Raw genomic sequence first — 27,516 nt, 5'->3', positions numbered from 1 at the left:
GATCACATTATGTTGTAAAATAAAAGCAGCAATAGTTGTAGAGCAACACAGCTGACATGAGCTTTGTTCTTGCCTACATCCAGTACTCAGTGTGATCATTCTGATTTGCTTTATGTGTTTAATCATCTGTTTATCTGAAAGGTTTGTAGGGTACACCCTCTATCATGATTTTTCCTGCTGTGGCAGTCTATAAGTCAGCGGTGGGTTTATTGATCTAAATTGTGGCTCAGATAGATATCTCTGTTACATATAAATCAGCATATCTCTATCAAGCTTATTCATGTGGCTGCACCTTCTGGTGTTTGACATTTCCTATGTATTTCTGCTGTATAAAAACATTTATGTAAATAAAGTATACAGTCTGATATCACAGAACATGGAATGAAAATGCTGCTTGTATCTCTGATTTTTGTGAGATATCCAGCTGCCATGCATGTGTGTGCACTACTGGAATCTCCCACAGAGTTAATTCTTTTTAGTGATGGCTAAAGCTCAGAAGTTGCAGAGCTGTGTTTGGATGGCCACGACAGGGCTGGGGACCTTGCAGGACATTATCATAAGAATGACAGCACAGGTTAATTCCAAGGGTCTATGTATTTAACCTTTAGTCAACTGTGCTAACCTAGTTTGTCTAGCTTTTTTTTTTTGGAGTTTCCCATACTTGTACTAGGAAACAGTGAACAAATTTTTCCTATCTGCTTTTTTTCATGCCACTCATGGTGATGAACCTCATACTATCTTGTAAGCACTGTGCCTTTCAAGCTCGAGAGTTCTAATATCTAATATTGTCACTTTATATGTGGAAGGAAATAATTTAATTCTAAAATAAATATTCCCTTTTGAGACTGGGAGGCAAATGGCTCATTGTAATGAGGAATAAGTCAATGAATTGATAATGGTGGAGTAATAATATTTGTAACATTGTCTTTTCATGTAATTGCAGAAAAACTTCAATTGGAAGGGACACCTGGAGCCATGCAAACCAACCTCCTGCTCAAGGCTGGACTGACTTCAAGGTTAGATCAGACTATTCAGGAATTTATCCATCTGATTTGTCAAAATTTCCTGGGATAAAGATTCCACAGGCACTCTGAGTGACTATTGCAGCACTTAACAGCAGGACACAGTGCTCCAGTGTCACCTCTCAAGTGCTGAATGCCTTCCCTTTCCCTGCTGGCCACATCCTGGCTGGTGCAGACCAACAGGGGGTTGAGCTCATGTAGATCGAGCCCAAGTCCATTTCTGCAGAGCTGATTTCCATGTCAGACCTTTCCCATGGGGTCTTTCAGCTTCATGGGGCTCAAGTTTGCCCAACCCTTGAGGATCCCTGAATGGCAGGGACAATGTCCCCTGCCTCCCAGCTGCTCCCCACAGTATGGTGTCACCTGTGAGGCTGGGGAGAGCTCTGTGTGTGTCAGAGACTGATGGGGATGCTAAACACCACAGCCCAGGCAGTAGCCCCTGAGGAGTGTCCCTTGCACCCAGCTGCCATTTGTCTTTGAGCTATTGACCATTGCCTCTTCAGCTCCAACATCCCTAACCTTTCATTCCCTTCTTTTTTCACTACTACTGAGCTAATGTTTAAATAACTGTTCACTGTAACTTCTCAGACTTTTACTTGAGGACTTGTAGCCAGCTCACAGTCCTGCATTTTACATTCAGCTGCCAGTCTAACCTTGACTGGCATTGAATCTTTAATTGTATTTTCAACACGTTAGAACTTTGAAAACATCTGTGTTCAGTCTGTGAAGGGAACATTTCTTTTGGTAGTTTTCAAGATGAAAAATTTCTGAACTGTTGTTAAAGAGAGCTGGTTTAACATGGGGATTTTTGGTTTCTGTGGCTCAAATGTTAGGATCTGATATTGGGTATATTTGTGAACTTTTGAATCCTTGTGGGATCGCCTGTTTTTTTACATATTCCTAAAATTCTGCTGTTGTAAAGAAGTATAGAACCAGCCTTGGATCCTTCTGCATTTTCTAGTGGTCTGCTACCGAATAATGTCCACAGTATCCCAGTGTGCAACATCAGCTATCCCTGGCTTTAAGTCAGCTTCCAGATGAGTATGCCTTGAACTGATGTGCAACTGAAAATCATTCCTAATTGGTTAACTACCTGCCTATTTGCTTGGTTTTGTTGTTATTTTCTTTAAACTGTATTGGGGAGATGCCAAAACATCTGTAAAGCTTTATTTTAAATTTAAAAGCTTTTATTACTCTGGTGTCAAGGACCTTCTGTGCTTGCTTTTCTCCAACACTCAAGCCACGGAGCCCTGGTCACGTGAATCCTGATAGAAAGCAAATGTTAACTTTTCATGCTTGAGTACCTACTGACAGCTAACATTAAACTTGTAAGCACATGTATTTGCACTGGAAGTGGTGTCTGCAGTATGAGAGGGAATGCTGCTTAACATGGTAAGGTAATGCTCCTCAGATGTCCTTGCCAGGACATGAGAGTGAAAACTGTTAAATCAGATCTGAAATAGCCCTTCTTAGCCATGGCTACTCACATATGTAGTGTGATGACCATGATTGTGACAGAAAATTACAGGCTAATACATGCAGTGCTCTCTGTGTGTATATGTAACATATATAAAATATGAATGAAAGCAAACAGACAGTTTCCCTGAAGCCTTTTGCCAGACTCCCAGCACAGAAGCTGTTAACATAAGCTGTCAACCAGAACAGCCTTTCACCAGCCTAAGAACTGAGCCTTGTTATTCCTGTATTCTCTTCCAAGCAGAGCCTATTCTGGAGTTATGAATCAGATCAGATCATGTTATTTATTACAGTCCAGTTCATGGGAATTCAGTTCAACACCACTTGAAAGAGCAAACCCAGTATCTTATCAGAGAGTTTAGACATTTGGTCATGGTAGAACACTGATTCCTTTTGAACAAGACACAATCACCCAGCAATTTAACCTGACAATTTTAAAGTGAGGCAGCAAACTATCAAAATATCCACTTGAGGAAGATTTTTATTTTTCCTCTGTGAGATAGTGTTATTTCTGTATTACTGGTAGGGCAGTAGAGTTACTGCCAAGCCAAATCCCTCCCTCATTAGTTTATTTACTGTATTTTTAGTTCAGCTTGAAGTTTAACATAGATTGTTTTACAAAATACTTTAAGACTTGGCATTCAATCCTGTTCCATGGAAAATCCTACAAACCTTCTTAGCTTGATCACACTCCTTTTCGGCATGGTGTTTGCTATTGTTTTTTCCTTGTCCATACTCGACCTTTTTGAAGAACAGTATGTCCATCTTTGACTTCTGACTTCAAATCTTGATGATATAAATCCACAGATGTAACAATTTCTGCATTTTCTGTTTTGCTTGTCCAGAGGCCAATGCTTATATTGTCAGGTACACAACTCTATTCTCAGTTAAGAGCAGGCTTTTTTTTCAAGATCCTCAAAATAAAGTATATATTTTCTTTTGTGAAAGGAGTTATTTTCCTAGATTTCTGCGGGTTTTACCATCAAGTATTTGTATTTTATTTTTAGTCAGTTACCAAACAATTTAGTGTGACCTGGTATTTCTTTCCTTGGTACTCTTTTTGGGATTTACTTACAAGATAAACTTTTTTACAGATGAGTCCTCTGAGGTTATCAGCTCTGGAATAAAATATTTCATAGCTAGTTCTACTAATCCTCTCTATTGGAACACAAGCTAGCATATCACACCTTGTAAATAAGTGCTGGAAAAATTTTGTGAAAAGAGACTGTGGATGACATACAAAAGGTTTTCAGTTTTCAACGCAGGTAAAGAACAGAGGATCTTTGTTTATTATATAATTTGGCAATGGCATAAGATACTATGCAAATCATAGGATTAATGTGTTGACTTCTTATAGCTATTGCACTGTATGAATATACTCTATTTTAGCCAAGCCAGAAACAATGAAGTTGTAAATCAAATTGGCAGTAATAGCAACAAGAAGGAAGCTGCTTAATACAGAGAAAAAAAGCAAAATAACTAGGGAATAATAATATGGAAATGGAAATTAATTTAACAAAGGTTGAAATAAAATTGGAAGGGCTGAATATGTCTAGACTGGGAAAACTAGATATTCTTCAGAGAAGAACACTGAAAGAATTAAATCTGCAGGTCTTGTTTCAAGGGCTTTTAGTGTACCTGTGAATGGCACCAGATGGCTGGAAAATGAGAAACATTATTTAAGATGGTGGTGAAAATCTCTGAAACATCTACAGATTTCAAAGACTTCTATGCTGGTATTCACAAATATTTAAGGGAAGACAACAATATTAATAAAATTGTACAGAATCAATTAAGTCTTCCATCTTTCTTAATGAGGCCAATGTGTGTTGATACAATTGAGTCAGTCTTTGCTCTGGTTTGGTACCCCAAAGTGCATTAAAAACGAGTTCCATTTTGGTATGGCTGCCACTCTGTGGCTGAAGGGTATTCACAGGGGATAAAACAGTGGCTGGCAGGGCTGATTTGCTCTGTTCTACCAGCCCTGTTCCCCTGAGTGCTGAGTGAGGGGCAAAGGGAAGGACAGATCTCCAGAGCACATTTCTGGGCACAGGATTCCTGTCCACTGTGCCTTAGCTGCCAGGGAAAGGAAATTCAGGCACACAACCCACAAAGACACAGAGCTCTGGGACCTGTGTCTCAGCATATTCCTGCTGTTCATTTGTGGGGCAGTCTTTATTCTTGGCCCAGATGCATTATTCCTGGTTTATCATGAGAAAATTCACCTTCTCACTAGGCTGCGTGTTAGTAATTTTCTGTTCTTAGATTGCTAGCATGGAAAATATGGAAAGTTTATCTGAGTCTGGTATATCAGCAGATCATTTACCTTTTTTACAGAGCTATCTGTTGCCTCATAGAGTACCTTAGTAGGCTTTTATATCACCAGAATGGTGAAAAGGCCAATAGTGTGAGCCCAGGACTTCCTGTTTTAATTTGTTTTCTTTTCTTCCTCTGACTGGTGCCTCAAAGGCACTTTGCATGTGTTTTGCTCTTGTAGTAAAGATGGATAGTTTAATGGATAATTGCATAGAATTTGCTCTGGTGTCTCTAAAACTTGGTTAACAAAGGCTTTTCCAGCTGTCACTCAACTGACACTGGCACTGTGTGTCAATGGCTTCATAAATGCAACTGCTCTGCCCACAGCTGCCCTCACTGGACCTGGGGAGTCACAACCTGATTATCTGGCCATTTTCTGAATACTGACAAATCTCATTTGCTACTTGCTTAGTGGCATTCAGTTTGATGTGATAATTTCTTGATGGAGTACAGCCCCATCCCTAGATTTGAAAATGCAAAAAAAATCTACTGCTGCCTGCCAAGTGCACTGTTAAGATATTTAGAAGGTTTTTAAATTATGTACACTTTAAAAAATACTTTTGTGTCTTCTATTTTCTTAACTTCATAGGTTAATACAAAATTGCTTTCCTGGCTTGACATTGACATAAATGTTCTCTTTTATACCTCTCTGCAGAGGAAAGTTAATTTTGTTGCTTGATACTTAGAACAGATACTAGCTTTGAATAGGGCATTGTTTCCCAGCCAGATCAGTAGCTACCTCTTAGGCTCTTTTTTCAGTATTAGTTCAGGACTGGCAACAAAACAGCAGTAAAAGAGGTAAAAGTTTGAGTGTTCTCAGAGAATGTTTAGCTTTAATCCAATAAGAAATGTTAATTTATTCTTTGTCAGATTTTCCCTCCCTTTTCTTATAACTATTTGTATCTGTCAGCTCCTAGCCTTATTTAAATGAGAATGGCAGCTCTAAATTCCTTCTGATCACTTTTATTTCTTCCTGGTTCTAAATAAGGAAATTCCCAGTGTGTATTAAACTCACTTGGAGATATTTAATCAACTGATCCAAAAGAGGCTGAGTCCTCTTAGGCTGCCTGTTATCATTCTGGCTCTTCTGCATTGCTAGGGTCAACTGTGTTGACCTTGCACTAATTCAAACCAAGAACATTTTGAATTAGGGCTTTATACCACAAGAATAGATGAGCTTCCATCATTTCATTTTGTTACATGCTACCTCAAAGGGGGAAAAAAGGAGCAAATATGCAGTTTATATATTGATTGCTACAAATGAGGTAATCACCTTGATTTCTCTGTTCCCTTCCACTTTTTTTCTTTCTCAAGATCTTTTCCATTTCCCCCTCTCCTTTCTCTTCTCCTTTTCCCTCTCCTTTCTTTTTCCCCCTTGTCTTCTTTCTCTTTTCTTCTTATTTAAGCTGCCAGGCTGAATGAGGAAACAATTACAGGATGTTGGCTTTAAAAGTGTCTGGCTTTGCCAAATAAGTTTATCTTTTTTTTTTTTTTTTTTTTCATTGTGGCTTAAAACATGCTAAACTCGAAGCCAAGTTACTAACCTAAAACTCATGGTAATTTTTTGCATTAGGCTTACAATAAACTTAGATAGTTTTTCCATAGTTGCTTTGCCAGTGATTAGTTTGGAAGATAGTATGTTTTGAATTTGCTGAGAGATCTACTGCTCTTAGTTTAGTTTTAGTACTTTTAAAAAGCAATCAATAATGCCCATTTTGTAATAAGCTAAATTTATGGACTGACAAGTAAAATGTAATTATAGTGGATATTCCATAAAAGAAAAAAGAGGTGATCTTAAAGCCATCTCAGCATTCTGTTTGCACTCATTTTCATTCATATAAATGATTAAGTGGTTCTGTGCTGAAACGTTTCTCTCTCAAGGCTTAACATGAGTCTGGAAAAGTTGTTGCCAAAGAGTTCTATAATGAAGTCAGTGACCATTTGTATTAACTTCTCATTGTAACCCACAGACCAAATTTTTTACAGTATTACTTTTATGAGTGAGGCCCTAACTCAGCGGCAACTTAGACACCTTTTGTTTTCGTTCTCTGGGGGACATATCTTGTAAACGTGTAAATTCATAACAAAAGTGATTCCTCCATCAAATGCTTAGCTTGACTTTGCAGTAAATGAAACTGCTTCCCTTGTCCTGCCCTCTGCTGAAAAATGGCTCCTTCTTGAATGAGCCACAAAAAGATCATTCAAAAACTATGATAAAGGGCCTGATTCAAAACCCAGGTTTGTGAAAAATCACCTTCTGAATTCAGTAGGCTTTGGGTCAAACTAAAAACTGGGGATGTTAATTTCCATTTAGAGCTGGGTCAAATATGCTTTGTCCATGCTGTCTAGCAATGTGTTCAAATAATATGAAGCTAAATAATCATTCTGTCTTTTGCTAACCAGAAACTGCAGTGGATTTTAGTACAACCTAAGCAGTTCAGGCAGTTTAGGTAAGGCCTACCTAGCTGTAAAATTTACACATTTTAACACATTTGAGATTTGAGCTGCTCTTGGAAATCAGTTTAGGAGTTGATTTTTCTATTTCCATTCTGATCATTTGTCTTCCTGCATCACCAGTTTCAGCTGCACAAACTCTTGCCAAAGGATATCTGTACTAGGTATTAAAAAGCAACACACCAAAAGCCTTCAAATAGCTAAATTTTAATGTCTTCATGTATTTAGAGAAATATACAACTAACTGCAGCAGAAAGCTCTTCAGATGGGGTCTCCAGCTGGGCCCAATATGTAATGCTAAACTTGTACTGGGCTATGGCTGCAGCAGCAGCAGCTCTGTAATGCATCCTGCCAACTCTGCAATGACAGACAGAGGGCATTTCTTGGGGTGCCGATTGCTTTGTACCTGGCATTTCTGCCAGACCTGAAGTTGTGGAAAATTAGAACTTGCAAGTGTGACTGCTGAACTCGTCGGAAAACCTGGACCAGCTTTGGTAGAGGAGAAAAACCTTCACAGTGGGCTTGCTCAGAGCTAAACTGGGAGATCTCTGCACACAAAGCTCTGTGGACCTCTGTAGGACTTTACACGAATAGATCACTCAGCACAAATCTTTTCTCAGGATGGAGGCCTGAGGCTTACAGCTGGAGAGGATGCAAGAGGATGAAAGGAGAACTCTGAGCCTCACTCAGACTCACTTCTCAGTGCAGCAGAGCACCACAATGACAGCTATTGTTATGCTAGATGCAAATTCCAGCTGCAAACCTTACATTGGTTTTCCTGCAGATTAAAAAAAAAAAAAAAAAGAAAAAAAAAAAAAAGAAAAATTTCAGATACCTGTATTTCATTTATGGGAAGCAGAATAATGATGCTGTCAGCTACTGGGCAGAAGATAATTTATATACTGTGTGTGAAACTTTTCATTAAATCAGGCCTAGAGATGCTTATATGGATTTAATTTGTGAGATTAGCAAGTAGCATATATTGAACATGTTTATATCAAAGAATAATACAATTTTTTATTATTATTATTTTGCAACCAAGTAGATGATCTGCAATTACTTGTTACCTTGTCTCATTTTAAGATTATTTAGCTTTTATTGTGAGGGGGAAAAATAAAAGGTTGGAACCAAATCCTGACCTATGCAAACTTCAGCAGTTTTATCCACAGCTCCTTGGTGAAACTTTGCTTTGAGATACCTGCATTTAAAGCAGACTGATTGGCAACTCTGCAGACCTTATCTCCTTGGCACAAAAATGACCAACATTTGGAATCCTACTTATTTTAAAACCCCAGGAACACTCTTTTTGCTTGTTGCCTTCTTCCAGTTTCAAGGCCCTGGCAAGGATAAAAACCAGACTAGGCATGAACATCCTACAGTGAAGCTCTGAGGATTTTGAAGGCATTGCTTTCACCTGCTGTCATTGGCTCCTGTTAATGTGATGCTAAAGCAGAAAGATTTCAGCTCAAAAGGCTTATCCTGAGAACCTCCTGCAACTTCAGCCTCTTTTTGGGCTATGTGGCTTATTTGTGTCCATGCTAGAGGAGAGATAATACCAGTAATAGTAGTAATGAGCACTTCAGAAATGCAAGATAGATCCCCAAGTAAGCATTCACGCTAGAAAGTGTTTTGTCTGGTGGAAAAGGGAAGTTAAGCAGTTTTCCCAATGAGCCTAATTTCCACTTTGAAAACCTGAATTTCACTCTTTGTGTCTTGCAGCCCATATTTTCTGTTAGAAACCTCTGTTTAGTTCTCTGTTATTGAACTTTGTGACATGATAGCAATTAGAAGACACTTAACTGAGAGAGAGGAAACAGTATGCTATAGAAGCCTTTTCTCAAAAAAAAAAAAGAAATAAAAAGGACAATTTTCAATATTGAAGTGATTAGAACCTGTCATTTCATGTTGTTGTTTGCAAGTTGACATAGATGACAGGACAAAGGAGCATACATGGAAAGAAGATGAAAATTCAGAACAGATGTCAGGAAGCATTTTTCATGCTGAACGTGCACAGTTGCCAACCAGGTAAGGCTAAAGCGTTTTCCCATTTAGGAAATAATTAGATGGCCCATCATGGACAAAATGGCTTTCCAAATTTCCCCTTTCTCTAATTTCCTTGCTTTCTTTATTATACTCCAACTGCTATTCAGTTTTCTTGAAAGGAGGTTTCATCTTCTGGACATGAGCTTAGCTCTTACAGCAGTGGATGAAGTAAGAATTGTTAAGTGGAGAGCTACTTAGCTAGAGATTATCCTGTTGATGTTATATCAGCCTGTTATGCTGAAGGTCTAACATTTTGGTCTTCAGAGTTTCTGAAAATTTTCACCAGTTACAAAAATAAAACCAGAAGAAAGTCAGAGGGACAGAAAACTTGCTTTTATTATAACTTACGGAGTCTGATTATTTTAAGGGACAAAAATGCTACACATAAAATGAATCTGAGACATAACTTGGGGAAAAATAATTGAATGGACAAAAGCACTTCCCCCAGGGTGAATGTATTTCTGACATCTTTGCTTTAGTTCAAGCTTTTCTTACAAATCTGGTACAGACCCCCTCTGTAATCTTACTGCCAATCTTTTATACCTTCATGCCACATCTTTCATGTTCATAGATTAGAATAATTTTATTTTCTCAGGTGAATATGAATGTGAAGCTGTAGTTATTTTGGGCATTGATATTTGACATCTCCCAATATCCATCACTGCTATGTCAATTTTTTATGTTTGTAACTCTCATTTTGGTAAAGTTTTGGCCCATTAGAAGTTCATATATTAAACCTATTTGAGCACAATAATGTCCACTGAGGACAGTGTTGAGACCCACATCTTAAAAATTGAAAATCTTTGGTTTGCAATAAAGTTTTCCTGGAACTGCAGAGTGAGACTATTAAAAGTGGTAACTATTAAACTGTGTTTCCAAGCTGATGACTTTCCTCATGTAAAATTTAGAGATTTCTTCCCTACCCCAAGTCCCCATAGTTTCAGCACTAAAAGGTGCCACCAGTATTCACAATTTAAAGCCTTTTATGTGATAAATAAATAAAAGAATTTGATTTTCAGATTTGTGGAAATAGCTCAATGAAGTTGGTTCTGGCTTGCTTTTTAAATATGGATTCCAGCATGAGTAATAAAAATTGAAAATGTCTTAATTAACACTGAACAATTTAGACATATAATTATGAGTATTTTGAAAACGCCAATGGTTCTGAAATATGAGAGAAGAATTCTGCACTGTAAATGTTGTACTGAAGAGAAGGATCATGTCTATTTTTTCAACAGATATGTCTATTATTTTTCCTTTCTTCCTATAGGTAACAGGGAAAAAGAAAGGACCAGAAGGAAGTCTTTATACCACATACATCCATATTAATTTAAAAATTACTGTTTCCTATCATGAGCCTTTTAGTTCTTTCACCTCTGCACTTCTTAAAATATCAATTTCCTGCCTTACTTTTCAACACCTTTAATCCTTTGCCATCATATTCAAGGCTATTCTTCACTTTCTTTGCACAGCTTTGACATTATTAGCAGCAACAGATTTGAAATCAGATTTAGTATTTTGATTCAAAAACAGAAGTCAGAGCATGAACTTAGAATTAAGCATTTTTATTTACATTAATTATTTGCATTCCTTCTTACATGCTTTCCTCTTTCTGTGCTGGTTAGTTGGTGTTTTCAAGGTTTTATTTTTTCAGAAATATGGAGCTATGAACTATATGTTCTAAAAAATAGGAAAAAGGATCCTTGTATAATGATGTGATCAAGAAACAGCCTTTTTAAAGGAAAAGATTGGTGAAGTTAATTTTAATTATTATGAATTAAGTTAGATAACTAGTTTAACTGAACTCTGCAGCTGACAGAGGCAGGAGCATATTTCACTAATGGGTGAAATATTCCATAGCAGTGTGGGCTGAATTGACCGTTAGCAGGGTTTATGCATTTTCCTTTCATTCATCTACAGCTAGGCCACAGAATTTCTCTTCAGAAGCAGTGAAGATCTACCTAAAATTGAGATTTGGTCATGTTGTGTAGTGAAATTAACTGAAAATTAATGTCCATGTGTTGTTTTCAATCTCCAGTTTATATTTTTAGAAAATTTTACTGTTTTAGCTTTTCTTATTCAGCCTGGGAGAAGACCTTATTCTTAAACTAAAATAATGTGTCCAAACCTTCCCTCTTGTCCTAACTGTGAATTCACAGTGCTATAGTACAATGTAAAAAGTTTCTGGTCAGTGCTGATGCATATTTCCCTATGCATCAATCTGGCAAGGGTCTGGAAATGTCATGGACCAACCCAATGACTGAGCCATATTAGTATTTTAGTTAATGCAATATGTCATATGAAGCATACCATGAGCACCAAGATCCTGTAAAATCAAAGAACAAATAAAGAACAAATAAAAAACCCTTATTAAAGCAAGTACTAAAAGTACTTAGTACTATAATTTAATTCACAGTCAGCAAGAAAATGTTTGTAAAACAATTTTTTCAGCAATACTAGAGGAGATAAAATATCCCCTTGATATGCTTGGGTTTATCTCTAAGATACAAAGTACATGGACTCGCTCATAAAGTTAAGATTAACCTTCCAGATATCTGTAGAGCACACATATTAATTTGATAAGAATCTGTACTGCAAAAGAAAAGCCTTTGGGGGACACAAGGGCTTTGGTGAGGGATCAAATCCATTTTGTGCTACATGAAATTACAGGACTAATTGTTGACTCTTTAAGACCTTTCTTAGAGCAGATCTTTCACTGCAAATGAGAGCTGAATGAAAACCCAGGTTCTGCCATAGATAATTTCTTGGTGTCACAGGGAGTCCAGCATTTCTGTACATGGCTTTTTTTGCCTTTAAGGGTCTGATTCAAAATATATTTGCAAATTCTGAGAGGAAATGGCTACACATATACAACATATTATTGCTAATAATATCATTACATTGTGTCAATTGGAATAGTTGTGTTGTGGAAAATAGTTCCCATATCATTATTAGCCATGACTATTCCAAGAGGAAGTGTTAACTACAATACTACAAAATGGAGCTCTTTCAGCATATTTTCTTTATGTTTATGTCCCACTAAAAGCAATAACTGGCCCTTTTAAAGCATAAAGCATTATTTCCTATTCAGTTTCCAATGCTGAAAGCACTAAATAAAAAAAAAATAAATTATGTGGATCATTCATCTTTTCTTCCTCATGCCTTGTTAATGTATACAGCAATGGAGAGTTTTAAGGGATCCTTTTGATGCAATGATAAGAGCAAATTATCTTAATTCAGTCCAATTTATACATGAGAATAACTGGCTCAAAACAGTCCTATGATCAGTGTGGCTATGACTACCTTAAATACATTCACTGAGCATTTTGGCTACAGATAATAGCCTTGTAGGTTAAATTGTTATACAGATTTGAGTTTTTAAAATTGATTTTAAAAGGTAAAATTTTTAAAATGATACTGTTATTTAAATGCAGGGTGAAGGTTTAAGTACAAATCACTCTGAGGTAACTTTTTTTAAGAGCAGGCTAATGCAGTATTATATTTTATGGTGCAATAAAATTATGTGCTAAAATTATGCTCATAAATGCAGGCAAATGTAAACCAAGCTATTAGTTATGTTTTCTCAGATAAAAGTGATTAGCATAGCTATCAAACTCTTCTCCCATTTGAATAACAGAATTATGTCTGAAATCTAAGGCGTGTTTGCTAAAGCTGAGTCTTAAAAAGAAATGTAAATCCAGCTATCAATGTTGTATTTGAAAGCAAATGCAATGGTCTGCCCATCATTCTGCTAACAACTAAGAGCAGAGGAACATGACCCAAATTGCAGTGAAACACATCAATATGAAATGTGCCTGAAACACTATTTTGGAAGTCATTCTTAGCACTTTATCATAATCTCCTTACTGCTGATCAGACTTATTTAAAAACCATTGTGGTTTGTTTAAACATAAGAGTGATGAAAGAGTCTTTTAGCAACAGTCACTGTGAGACAAAGTTTCATGTATAATTCATGAACTATGTGGTCATCTACTAGCAAATTAATTTCCATTTGACAGCTATACTTCTGGTAGTGTCCTCTCAGGAAGGCACATGGTATATAATTAAATTCTGAACAGAACAAATTAAATGCTGATTACTTCATAAACAATTTCAAGCCTTGAATATTGTTACCTGTCTTTATAGGATCAAAACAAGACATTCTGACAATAATGAATGAATATATTTTCTCAACCCAGTATACCATTTTTTTCTATTTCTTAAGGGTTAAAATTTCTACTGGAAAATCTAACTGTGGAAAAAAAAAAAACCAAAACAGCTAAAAAGCCATCTCCCACTTCAAACCTGCAAGGAGATTTCTCTACCTGTGCCTTTCCTGTGGTGCTAATGTTGATTGCTCAGAGGCAACATTTAGTATTTTAGGTCCAAACCACTGGCATGGAAGTATGCACTCTTTCTTTTGCATCTTCTTTGCCTCCCTCCTTTGTCCCCTTAAATTTGGTTAATCAAAGTAAATTTATGGATATTTGCTACACTAATCTGAGGAAGCATTACAGATGACTGACTATGATGATCATAAGAATTACTTATTGTTTGCAATAAAAACAATTGTAATAAAATATAAATTACTAAATAAAATGTTACAAAGGTTTTCAAACAATCATGAAATGAAGAACAGTGCAGGGAAGTCTTGCATGTGCTCTTACTGAACAGGAATTTTGTTAAGGTTTTTGCCATGTTCTCCACCCCTTGGCTGTGTTCAAGGTGAGGTTGGGTGGAGCTCTGAGCAGCCTGGTCTAGTGGAAGATGTCCCCACCTTCCCAATCTATAGGCACAGAGTTTGTGGGAATTGGGAGTGGGGCTGTGGCCGAGCCTCATCCCCAGTGGGCACAGCTGTGAGCAGCACTGACAGCAATGAGCCAGGGAGTGTCCAGGGCACTGAGCAACCACCAAAGGGAACAGAGGGCTCACAGGTGCACTGAATGAACAATCAGGGGTATAAGAGGTTGGGTTAAAGAATGAGAACAGATGCTTGCAGCCTGCTGAAGTGGTTTGGTGTCACTCTGTGTGCGTTGCAGCTTTCTGACATAGTATGATGATACTCTCTGTGTGTATTGTGACCACCTCAACAGAGACATGCTGTGGCATAAACTGTGGCACCCACCCATGGCAGGGGGCTGGAATTAGATGATCTCAAAGGTCCCTCCCAACACAAACTCTTCTATGAGTCTATATTTCATATTTGTAATGCAATGTGAGGTTTAGCTTGTGCTGGCAACTGCAGTGCAAATTCTTAAAGACATATTTGCATAAACTGGAGTCTCACTGCCTTCAGTCTCCTATGTCTGTCCTACTCAGATTAAGTTAACACAGATGCACTACCATGTCCTAAAATTCGGCTTTCTAGGTAGGGAATTTTTGCCTGTTTTTGAAATACTGCATAAACAGATAGACTTCTGACTACAAGACATTTTTCTGTGTTGACACACTACCATTTATCAATCAAAAATATTTCAATTTATGCTATGCCTTGATGATATTTTTTTCTGGAAAGACAGAGTTGTAACATAGAGGAAAAGTGCAGCAAGAGTTCCCTGTGCAATGTGGTGATGGAAATAGTATTTCAGTAATGCAGATCAAAAAAATTCATTGAGAAAGAAAACTTGCTTAATATATAGATAATCTGAAAAGATGACAAGAGTAAACCTAAAAGTATTCAGATTATAAATATGTGCATAAACATGGGTGGTGTATACAATGCTATAACATTGATGACTATTAGTATTTCATCAAGATAATTGTTCATAACATATTTAATTTTGTAAGAGCCACTGGTCAACAAGTCTGCACCCCTTTTCCCTTCACACTCAAAGCTGGGGTGACTGGATTTTGATCATGGTGCTGAAGGTCATACCCATCAAGTTTTGAAGGAAGGTATAAGGAAACTGTTAGTGGATACTGCCTGCTGTTGGATTTGTTTGGTTTTGTGCCAATGACAAAAGTATCTAAAATTAGCTGATGTGGAATACTGGATTTGATTGCTCACATAATTCCTCTGGGTTGAATGTTATGAAGAGGAAAATGATTTTGTATCATCAGTGCTGGGATGTATGGAAGACTGTTTTGCATTACATTCTTTCCTCTTCACAGTTGTGTCAGTGAGAAGCTGTTTTATGATCTCAAAGGAGAGTGATGAGACAGGGAAGAAGAACTGGGTCCTGAAAATGCAGGGAAAAGTACAAAAGGACTATCGGACCTGGCCCAGAAATGACATGAACTAAGATGTAAGCTAAGGAGACAGGGGAAATAATAAATCCAGGTTTAACAAGAGTAAAAAATGAGTGAAACTGCTTGAGGGCGAGAACATCAGCACTAAGATTAATGGTGAGCAGTGGTAGCATGTCAATACCATATTAAGCTTAGAAAAGTCATAATAATAAAATCTAAAAGGGAGCACATTCCGTACAGTCAATCTGAGTTCACAGCATATTCAATTTTGTAAGACCCACTGGACAACAGTTATATCTAGGAAATACCATCAGGTGGTCACAAAGTTAGACATGATGTTACATGTGCTGCAAAATCTGTCATGCTGCAATGTCTGTTAAACACAAGCTGAAAGAACAGTCTAAACTGCCAGTAAATATAAAGCGAAATGAAAACAAACACTGCAGTGCATGACTTCCTGTGGGATTTGATATTAATCCCCACTTATGAGGAGTAGTCTGTACAACATATTTTCCCTAGGGGACTTGTGAGTTATCCAGCTAATCCTTATTCAAGGCATATGATTTGTATCCGGCAAGAAATCACACACAGTTTTTTCAATTAGCTCCAAATATACAGTATTGATAATAAAGTCTGTGTGATTAGATTAAAAAAAAAAATCCTTGGAAAACAAGCTTAATGTGCACATTCCACTACACAGTGATCAGTGCTATAACAGGAGGTGCAAGTTTAAGCATCTGATTATCTTGTTATAATGTCTGTTTCGACTCAGTTAATCACCTTTCTCTTTTCAGTAATTTCTTATCCTCTTGTTACCTATATGTTTAAAATACAAGTTAGAGATTCATTTTCTTCATCAGTTCTCTAGTTGAGGCCTGGTGGTCGATGTGCTGTCTATGCTGGTTTTGAACTCTCCTGTGTTTGCCATTTGAACACAGCTTTTCCAGATTCAGATTCTTCTGCCTGGTATGTTCTTCACTCCCTGCTGACAACACCTGTACCTTCTCCATCCTATGGAAGAGAAAAATTAAAATCTTAGAGCAAGATATCTTACAGGTTGTCATATAAAAGACACTGGCATAGAATCTTAGGTCACGATTAGATACTTTAATATACATTTGAGCCTTTTCTCTTTGAATAGAACAATAATTGCTGGCAACCAAATCTAATCTAATTCTGATAATATGAATACTGGAACTGTTGAATAGACCTTTCAGAAGAGAGATATTTCAGTTCCCTGTGAGCAAAAAGAAGTGAAGTCCACTCTTCTAAAGGCCACAGGGTAGATCAGACAGGCTTGGATGAAATGTTAGCTGGTGTTCAAAAAAGCTTTCAAAAAAGCCTTGTGAGATGGGAGAATAGTCTGTGTTAGTAATTAGGTCTTCTAAGCTAAGCCTGGATGTACATTTAGGCATTGTACATTTTCAGTTTGTGCAAAAATACTCATTTTACTTTACATGAAAATAATTTTCATGTTTCAAGACTGACTGGAAGACAAAAATGCCAGATGTTACATATTTGTTACTTCTTGTAGTAACATGCATGTGGTACGTATGCAGCAAATATTCCAAAGACTGAATCTTGGCATGGGACTACTAGCATGCTAAATATAGAAATTACATTGTTCAGAATTTTATTTCAAGAGTTCAAATTTGGTATGTTGCTGCTCATTTAAATACACATAAGGCACTGGAAAGGATATAGGATATTTTAAGTTTTCCCAAATTTTCTTTAAGCAATATTTTCTATGCAGCTGGCAGCTCTTTATTTCCACTGAGATGAGAAAATTTGCCAAAAATTCCTTCCTTGCTAATGAAACATAGACTGAGTTTGTCCATTTATTTAGAATGAGATTAATCTAAATTATTTTATTATTTATTTAGAATACACAGATTATTAATTTGCATTTTTTACTGAACAATTTTAACACGGTGAGTGTAGATAAGGGTGAATGATTTCAGAAAGGCTGAATAAATTTGCTTTCTCAGAATCACACTGGAACTTTCATAAATCTTGGGACTCTAACAATGAATTTAACAGTGCATTGCAGTTGTTAGGTGCTGCTAGCCTCAGCTCTGACAATGTTTTACTGGGAGTTTGGGTGGCTGGATCTGCATACCTGTTAGTTTGCACGTATGTGTTAAAGTTAATACTGGTTTTATGTCTGTGATTTATTGCGTAGGAATATAGTTTCTTTTAAATGGGTTTCTGCTGTGCTGGAAAGAATATTTAGAGTTTGTAATCTAAGATTTTCCCATATTCATTTAAAATGTGGGCTTGTTCTTTTCATATCTTCTACAAGTGGTAGAATTTTAGATCCTGAAGCCAGTGAATTCCCCAGTTAATTTTGGGAAGATGCCACAGAAGCTATTGAGACCATAAAATTCACTTTCTAGCTGTTGTTCCCATGACTGAACAACTACAATAGCTTTTCTGTTAGGACTGTGTTTGGGCTTCAGCTCAATATTTGCTGAGTCAGAAGGAGAATTTCTATCTGATTGGCCTTTCTGCTGCTGCTTCATGCAACAGTCAATTCATAGTGATCCCAGTTATTTATTGTTCATAACTTCCAACAGAAATGTGTCAAAGCATTGAGATGATCCTGGGTTCTTATTGGGTCAAGTTCTTGCTGTTTAGTAAAATCTGTTTATTTTATGCATCAGAATTTTATTAACTTGGGTAAGATATCAATTCAGTTTTAGGGCTGTAAAGTATTTCAAGCCTTTACCTTGTTCTGTAAACATAAAATTCTTAGTTGGCTCAAGAAGCCCATAAATTCAGTAAAAAGCAGGAAAGTCTGTGTGTGTCTTACCAGTTGGGTTACTATTACTGTATGGGTTTGTTCCCTGAGAGCTGGAAATAGAGTGTCATGAAATGATCTTTTTCTCTGTCCAGACACTCAAGTTATAATTACCCTTTGTTGCAGAAACATCTCACTTTCCATAAATCAACTTTACATATTTGATGAAGGTAGAAGGACAAGGTGAGGAAATGGAAAAACATTTTCTGTCAATTCCAAGTAATAAAATGTTACCTGGTGTCTGGTTCAGAAACCTTTGTTGCAGATAATGAATTAAATAATGGCATCAGCAATGTCGTTTCCTTTGCCAAGTAAATACAGGACTTAGGTAAGAAATGTTTCTTGTATGTTTATGTGCCACAGTCTTAGTTCTAAATACTTTAAAAACTCTTAAATCCTATGATTTAACAACCTATACAATGGTCTGAATGTCTAAAATAGAGAACCCATTTGTTCTCTACACACCATCTCTCAAAAGAAATAGAAACTAGTAGATGGAAATTCTGAGGACATGAGATTCTTGCCAATATGAGGTTGGACTCATGCTGATGGTTAACTTGCTGAACACCAGGAGCATAAGAAGAGCCAAGACTATTTCCTCTCTTTTACTGCATAGTAAAAATCCATCACAAAATTCAAGGAGTACCTTTTGAATACTTAAACTTAGTTTGTGATCAACAGATTATCTCCCATGATTGAAAGGACTTTCCATCCTTATAGCTGCCAGACATATGCTGAAAAAGAATGGTCTCTGTGACATTACTGTCCCACACATGAAATTTAAATCACTGAGAAACAAGCATAAAAATTATCATGTTGATTTTTCTTTTTGGCACTTAACGAATTTGATTACTAGTGGGCAAGGTCAATCTAATGTCTCATATAACTTTCCAGAGCCTGAACTGTACTTAAAATTAACTCAATTTATGGTTCCCTGAGGAACAGCTATTGTTATAATCTCTCTTTATTCCATCAGGAGAAACCTGAGCTCAGTAAAGTGTTTATTGTGTGTAAACCACATACTAAAGTCTTGTATATATGGGGGCTACCTAATGGACCCAGTTTTAAGAAGCTGTACGGATAATTGTAAACCTAAAATCTCTGTATCTCTGCCTAGTCCCAGGGTGTACCAAAAACCTTGAGGCTGCAGAAAGAGTTGTCTGTTGGCACAGTTTTGTAAAACTAATGCTGACCACTCAAGTGGAATCCTAACAAATTGAAATCATCTGGATGCACTGACAGAAGCCAAAAAACTGACTTTATATTGCTTTTTCCAACAGAGCAACCAGACCACAACACTGGACCATGTGGGTGGCCTCACCCACTTACATATACGACATTTCTGGAAGTAAAATGACTATGAAATCACTGACTTGCCCTATGTATAAAACAGCTCATTTGTCCTGGTGCCTTAACAGGCTATGATGAGCCATCTTTATGGCCAAGGTTCTCAAATTCAAGAAAAGGAAAATTTGACAATTGTGCAATTAAGTTACTTCATGTGCAGAGCTAAATATTGGAGGACTTGGCTTACCAAGCACTGCTGTGTATAGAGAGGTTGATGTGCATCCTTCTGAATGACAAACTAGTGTACTTGAACTGTGCTTTCCAGGAAAGCCATTTTTACTTGTTCTAGGTACAAGGAATTTAAAGAATTGGGGCAATCAAGTAAATAAACTGTGTAAAGTTTGCTTTGCAGCTTTTCAAGCCGTGTAAGTATCCCTTTTGCAAAGACAGGAGTAAAGAAACATATCTAGTTTTTCATTTGTAGAAAGATTGCTGGGAAGAGAATTAGAATTTGTCCTATTGTCTTAATTTAATGCTTACAATCTAAAGAATACATTAAAGACCTGAGAGCCAAGTAAGCATGATTCTCTATCTGAGTTACAAATTGCTCTTAGAATCCACTGGGGGGTTGACTTTGCCTGTTCCCCGAGCTACAATGGTCTGGGTAAAATGGAAACTAGATCTTGCCAGACAAAAGCTTTTGGTTTCTGAATAAATCTGATGGGAAAGAATTAAATAATTAATTTAATTGAGAAACAAAATTCTCATCAGCTTCAACATGGCATTGAGGGGGGTGAGCAGAGACATGGTTTCATTAGGAGTAGTTAATACTTCCTTTGAAGAATATATGATGAATAAGAGTATCAATTCCTATTGGATTCTTTTAAAGGGCAATCATTCAAGTAGGAAAAAAAAACTGAGTGCTAAAAGCAGTAGATAAAATTAAAGTTTCCTTCATCCTGAGAAATTCTAACTTTCTATTTGTATTACAATTCCAAATAATAACTCCAGTGTGGTAAAGCAATCCAAAACCCACTGAGCATTCAGAAGTACACTATGAAATCCTGTTTCTTGTTCCTCAGACCATCATAACATAAACTCTCAAATCTATATGCTAGCATTTCTGATGATCATCTGATGAACATGGATTTTACTGAAATTTCCATTGAGGTTAGACTTTGTATTTATTTTATTTTTTGCACTGTTTGGCCCCTAAGAATGGATGTTTTCATCCATTTGTCCTGCAGCTGCAACACAATGCTTCTATCTATTGGTATTTGCGTGCAAAATGTGCAGCAAGAAATTGATGGTTGCCACGTGTATCCAATAACAGCAAGAAAGGAGGGAAAAAAGTAGGATAAAACAAACTTCTCCACCCTAGTAAGAGATTTAAATCATAACTGCCTCAGGAGAGAATTGTTTCCTCCTTCAGTAGCAGTCTAAACTCGAACACAGTGCAGCCAAGACATATCCCCTGCAAAAGTGACTGAGCGTTAAACAGTGTTACATCTCTTTTATGAAAAACATTCTCTGAAAAGCTTGCATAAACAAGAAGCCCACATGTTCAGCTCAACTATTTTTTGGCTCTCTCACAGTATTTGTTGACTCATTTGGATTTTTGCATGTGTGTAACTCTTTAACTTCCATGCTCTCTGCACTGTAGGCAAGTGTTGATTTTTCTTTCTCAATCATCCGTGGTTCAAGCATTTCCAGAATGAGCCTATACAAAAGATAGTGGTAGCCATTAAGATGTTCATGCATGATAGCTGTTCTTACAATATTTTTGTAACTTTGTTACAAGTTAAATTTAACAGCAATTAGTCCATGTTAATATACAGCTAAATATTACAAGATTAGCAATGATAGAAGTACTTGTTTCATCAGGGCAGAGATGATGACTAGAGTTAACATTGCAGCACTTTATAGGTTTAGAGTAGGAATTAAATTTCCCAAATGCATCCCCTCCCAAAACCCCAGAAAGTGTTTGCCAGAAGTCAACAACAGCAGCAGACAAGGTTTCAGGAAACCTACAGCCTGTTCTCAGAAGCGTTGGTCTAATGCACAGCTTCGTCCAGCTCCTTCTCTCCCTTTTGGTTCCCTTGATATATTTTGCTTTCTTTGCCTTGTCAGTGACATTTTTTCAGCATGGAGTTTGTTTACAGGATGTGTTCAGACAGCATTTATTGTGGCTGGGTCCCAGTCTCCATTTGGGCCCCCAAGCTCTACCCCTTCATCTTTGTTTCTCAAATGCTTTTGTGCATGTACAGAATAGTAGAGGGAAGAGTGATGCCTCTCCAACCTTTTTTTGGTTTTGTTTTTTACCATAGTGTTTTCATCAAATCTCAATTAAGCCATGCTTTTAAGAAGTCATTATTTGCATGTCATCTTTTTTGATATCTAACTTGAGATATGGTGCTTTCATCTGCTGAAGAATGCACAACTTCAAGTGATTAATTGATGTGTAGCACTAAATAGTCAAAATCAGGTACTTCGAACCTCATATTTAGAACTGGAGTAGGTACATCTAAACTTTGTTTCCCACCTTTAAGAGCTGATAATATTCTTTCAAATCATGGAGGTCTATCTCTGTCCTGGCATACTGTTGTAATAAATTTCTCCTAAAATTCCATAAAGAAATTAATACCATTTGTTTCAAAATGCAGCTTGGACAATACACTATGCAGTCAGAAGCAGTGTATTAACGACAAGAAGGAAAGAAATTTGGCTGTACCAATAAACCTTTGTATCTTTTGATATAGGATCTTGCAGAAAATTGCCAAGTGAAGTTGTAAGTAAAATGCTGAATTAAGTTTATGCAGGCAACATTCATTCTGTGATTTATAGCTTTCAGGCCTTGAATTTTGACCCCTAGTTACATTCTTTTAACAAAGTTATTTAGCATACAAATCTCAAACAATATGAAATTCTCTGTTTCTGATTATTATGTTCAGAAAGCAGTTAAACATTTGTGCTCCTGAAGAAAGAGGCCAAGTATATTTGCAATATTTTAGATTATGTGTTTTTAAATATTTCTGTTTCTGCTGCTATTTTTGTGCTCAGTTTTTCAGGAGTGTGTACACGAGTAGAACAGAATGTCAGAGCCTGAAGTGGCAATTCCAAGTAATAATAGCTTTTTCAACTGCACTGTTGTTGATACATCTGAACGCCTGTCCAAGTCTCTATGGATTCTGTGATGCTTTAGGCAATCTTGTATCTCAAATGCACCAATCTGCCACACGTGCAGACAAAGCCTTTGAGTACCTGCTCTAAATATCTCTGGGGCTGCCAGTTCATGATCCAGTGCCACACTCTGCTGTGAGACTTGTCACGCTGAGAGTGAGAAGAGCTCAGAGCTGAACATCCCGCACCTCAGGGGCAGTAAATGCCACAGAAGGAGTGGCCTGGTTTATGCCCGTGTGTCCCAGTCACACGGTCCCACAGAGGAGGGTGATGGGCTTCCCTTCCTCTTCTCCCTGTTTCCAGGGCAAAGAGCGGTCCTGGGTTCATGTCAGCAGTGGTCAGTAGAGAAAAGTTCTATTCTGATGGCTTGTCAGTTCTAAATGCTTTCAAACAGGATGTTTATTGGCATTAAGGTAAATCAGATGATGAATATGAAAGTTCAGTGCAACATGAAGTTGATATAAATTAGTTATGAATGCATTTACTCAAAATTCTGAAAGAGCTTTCAGCAGGCAGGCAGCAGAGCTCTTTGAAAATTATGGGAGAGGTTTTGTGAGAGAGAACAACTTTTATCAAAAGTATTTTGTTCTCTTATTGCATTTAAAACCCATAATTTATAGTCATTCTTTGGCTTGGTTTGCATTATTTTATATAACTAGCTCATTGATATGTTGGGGTTTTTTTGGTATATAAATGTTGCTTTGGGAAATATGAAAATGTGAATCATATATGGCTGTCACTATAGTCCAGAATGACTTGTCATTTGTGTGCAGGTATTTTTTGGCAACCTGCATAAAGAAATCAGAAACAAGTATTTGGCAGATGTATCAGCTAATACCTTGTTGGTTCCTGTTTTTTTGACCAGCCAAAAGACATTTTAGGGGTAGGAATAAATACCTAAAACTGATTTAAAAATTATTCTCCACTCATTCAACTTGAAAATAGATAGCACAGTTTTGTTGCATCTTGAGAAAGTTTTTGCTTTGCTGTCACATATCAAAGCAAACATTTTTCATAGGGTTTTGAAAGAACACTACACATAGATATTCTAGCACTGAGGCACATTTCATGCTGGTGACTTCATATCAGTTAGTTGTAACTAATGTCACTGGAGCTATTTCCAAATGATTTACATTGACAGAAAAACAGAAGCAATGAAGTTATAACCAATACCTATGAAAATGAATTCTGCTCTACTCCATCTAAAAAAGCGATATTAGCTTTAGGTTTTAAAATTACAGTCCTGTTCCTGCAAGCAATACTTTCCCCTTCTTTATCACCTCTTCAGCAACTCCCCAGAATAATGACTGAATCCTAAGTGTCCATATGTGTTCCTGAAATGTCCAACACAGCTACTGCTTCCAAGAGTGGGTCAATGCCTATTTTGATTCTTTCAACAGAGTGCCCTAGGGATGCAACTTTTTATTAGCTACAGGCAGCTTTCTTAAAAACTTTGATTAAAATATGACTAAAGAGGTAGACTGGCAATTTTGCTTTTGTTTCTATTTAACCAGATTAAAAAAAAAAAAAAGGAGGAAGGGAAAAAATGTTCTGCTGAATTGCATGACTTCATGGACCATATTTCACGTTCCTCATTGAAATGTGGTTAAAATAATCTTGTACTTAACCGGTTCCAAACCTTCAAACAGCAATGTGTTTGGCTTTTTATTCATATGTCAGCTTAAAAGATTTTTTTTTCCTTGGCCTGTATTTATTAAATACTTACATATACAAAATATTCATTAATTAATACGAGTACTGTAATTCATATAAAACAATTATAGCATTTAGAGTTTTCTGAAAAGCTACTACTGCTGCCTTAGCCCTTTTAAAATATATTCTCCCCAAAGGACAAAATGTGATCTATTAATATGTATGCATTATTACTTTTTTGTAACTCTGACTGCTGATGTCTCTGAATATGGAAGCATTTAGAGGTTATAGACGGTCCGTTAGTTGACTTGCAATTCTAAGTGCAATATTTTCTAAAACCTAAAAAGCATTATTAATTACCCTCTGTCTGTATTAGAGAGTATAATATATTTTCTTCTGGAGATTTCACATTTCCTGTGATCCTGCAATAGCAATATTTGAACTTGTTAGGTTATTTAGAATAATTGACAACACAGGGATAAAAATTTCTGGTTGACTGCTAATTGCACAAATTAATAAAAATAATTCATCACTCTAGCCTTTAAGCAGCTTTCTTACTTTTTTAGTATCCAGTTCTGAGATTATGCATTCCCAGCAGAAGGAGTTTACCTTCTTGCAACTGAAGGATAGGATATTCATGTGCAAAGTCTTGTAGAAGGAAAAATTGAACTGATTAAATAATGTATACATTCCTCCCAAACTAGAATGAGGTATTTTTAATTTATTTTATATTTTCTACTTTATTCAAAAGTATCTTGTGTCCTTGCTGCTTAATTGGCTTGATAAAAAACATTTGTTATGCAGGTCTGGAACTCCAGGGAAGTGATTGGCTCCTTTTAAATGTATTAAGTGTAGTCAGTTTGCTTTTTATAAATGAAATAAAAGAACTACTTAAAAAAATTTTCAATTCTTCTCCATGATCAGTCTATTGTCACATGCATTTGGCATTCATTATATGTTAGCCCCAGGCGCCTCCAGTCTTGTACTCAGGCCAGCAGTAATTTGGTTTATAGAGATCATATGGCAGGGAAACAGACCTTGAAAGACAGAACTCTAAGAAGCATATTTGATGAATTTCCTATGATTTGAGTCTGGGTTTATTCTTTCCTGTTGTGGAGCAGACACCCTACAGCACACGCGCTGAGGCCCGATGCGCCTGAGCAAGGGGCCAATTAAATGACAATATGCGCACTGTTTTTTTGCACATCTCGGGTTGCATTTCCTATCAGCGAAAGGGAAGGGATGATGGGAGGGGGAGGAGAGGAATTAAAAAGGGGGGCCTTGTAAAGGATCCAAATATGGGCAGGAAACCACACAGAGTGAAGGTTGCCTTTGTCATTAACAATTAATGTAACCACGAATGCTGGAAAAAAAAAAAAAAATGCTGCGGCTGCGAGCGGCAGTGGCGCAGCCAGTGCAGCACATCTCCCATCTGCCCTCCTTCCCAGCAAGCCTGGCATCCTGGTGCAGCCAGCTCCAAGGCCTCTGCTGCTCCAGAACATCAACCAGCAACTATTGGAACTCTTATACCCCGACGGATCCCAGTCCTTTTCCCAGTGTGCCTAACAGGTAGTGGAAGTAGCAGAAACGGGTCTCAGAAATTTCCAGTCAAATGGTTTTTTTGCCATTAGCTCTTACCCTCTTGATCTGCATGCTAGAGATGTTATAGGCTGACCTAATGCTCTTGGATGATGACATGGGAGGTGTTTTCATGCAAGCCACTGAATGCCAAATTAGACCTGAGCTAAGTGGTGAAGCTGGGTTTTGATACACTTATATTCCACACTACTCTGGTCATGGCATTGATGGGATGCCATAAGAAGGAAGCTATTAACCACTATGAGTGAAAAGGTATAAATGTAGACCTAAACAGGCTGTTATACTTCCTACTTGGGTCCTTGGGCACAACTTTTGTGCCTAAACAGTACAAACACATGCACATCTGAACACATCTAGGCAAAATTTCACTCTGGGTTTTATTTCACTTAAAGGTTTAAGACCTTTAAGACCTTCCTTTGATGATGTCCAGAGACTGTCCAGGTCCCTTTGGGCTTTTTTTTGCTTTGTTTTGTTTTTGGTTTTTTTTTGTGTTTTTTTTTTTTTGTTTTGTTTTTTTGATTGATTTAAATTCCTTTTCCCCTCCTCACTTCTCCTTTCCTCTCTCTTTCTCTTCTTTCCCCCACCCCCCAACTTTTTCTAGTAGTTTATAAATGCCACTTTTCATTAATGTGACCAAAATGTCATCAAGTAGTTTAATGCTCTTTAATGTCCTTGTATCGTTTACGTTTTTTGAACAGTGTGGAAATGAATCCCATCTGTGGATTTGCTAACATCAAAAAAGTTTGACAGGCTATTTAGACGTGCTACTTCACATTGCATTAGCATGTACAATGTCAGAGAGGCAGGAGCCAGAGTGAGGCCATACCGCACCACCTCACTCTTGACCCCTCCTATAACTGCTCTGAAAGTGGCAGATCACTTACCTCAGAAAATGAAAGTCAATTGTGAAGTATCTTGGCCTGGACAGGAGCCCAGAGGCCCCAGGAAAAGTGTGAAGCCTAAATAAAATGAGGCAAAAATCTTTCTGGGGGAAAAAAAAGCCAAAACAAAAACAAAATCAAACCCATCCTCTCATCCCTGCTGGTGCCAAGAGATCCGTATATCATCATCTGGGCAAGTGTACATGTCCTAACATTGTCTGATGTCTCATTTTTTACTTGTAATGGGATTTTTTTGTTTTTCTTTTGGGTTGTTAAATGCTTCCAAAGGCATCCGGTTACATTTTTTGCAGGCTACTTTTTTTATTTGTTTCTTCTTGCATATTGGCCAGCCAAAAAATTTTGTTGCTAAAAAGGTGATGCTGAGCTGTCTTGTCAAGACTGTCCCCACCCTTGAATGGAAAGGTGATTATTAAAGTACTCCCTCTTCAATACTCTCTGCAAGTTAATACATATCAGAAAAGTGTAATTTGTTATTTTTTTAAACTTTATGGCTGTAGATATCTCATAAACAAGGCTCATGGATTGAACTAACTGTTTAATATGTGATGGGCACATTTTAAATTTCTTTGGCTTTTTGCCATGAGAGTGACATGCC

The 27,516-nt window shown here is 37.1% G+C and overlaps 1 long non-coding RNA gene across 1 annotated transcript in view; it reads left to right on the top strand.

The window, feature by feature from the left end:
- Positions 1–27,516, top strand: part of LOC146767304 (uncharacterized) — a 48,190-nt gene extending 20,674 nt beyond the window's left edge. The window contains exon 3 of the long non-coding RNA XR_014955955.1: positions 944–27,516. This is a non-coding gene — a long non-coding RNA (uncharacterized LOC146767304). The remainder of the gene's footprint in view (positions 1–943) is intronic.

The sequence above is a fragment of the Lonchura striata genome, chromosome 5, assembly GCF_050655825.1.
Source record: "Lonchura striata isolate lonStrDom1 chromosome 5, ASM5065582v1, whole genome shotgun sequence".
Taxonomy (NCBI): Eukaryota; Metazoa; Chordata; class Aves; order Passeriformes; family Estrildidae; genus Lonchura; species Lonchura striata.
This window is presented reverse-complemented; position numbering and strand designations above follow the sequence as displayed.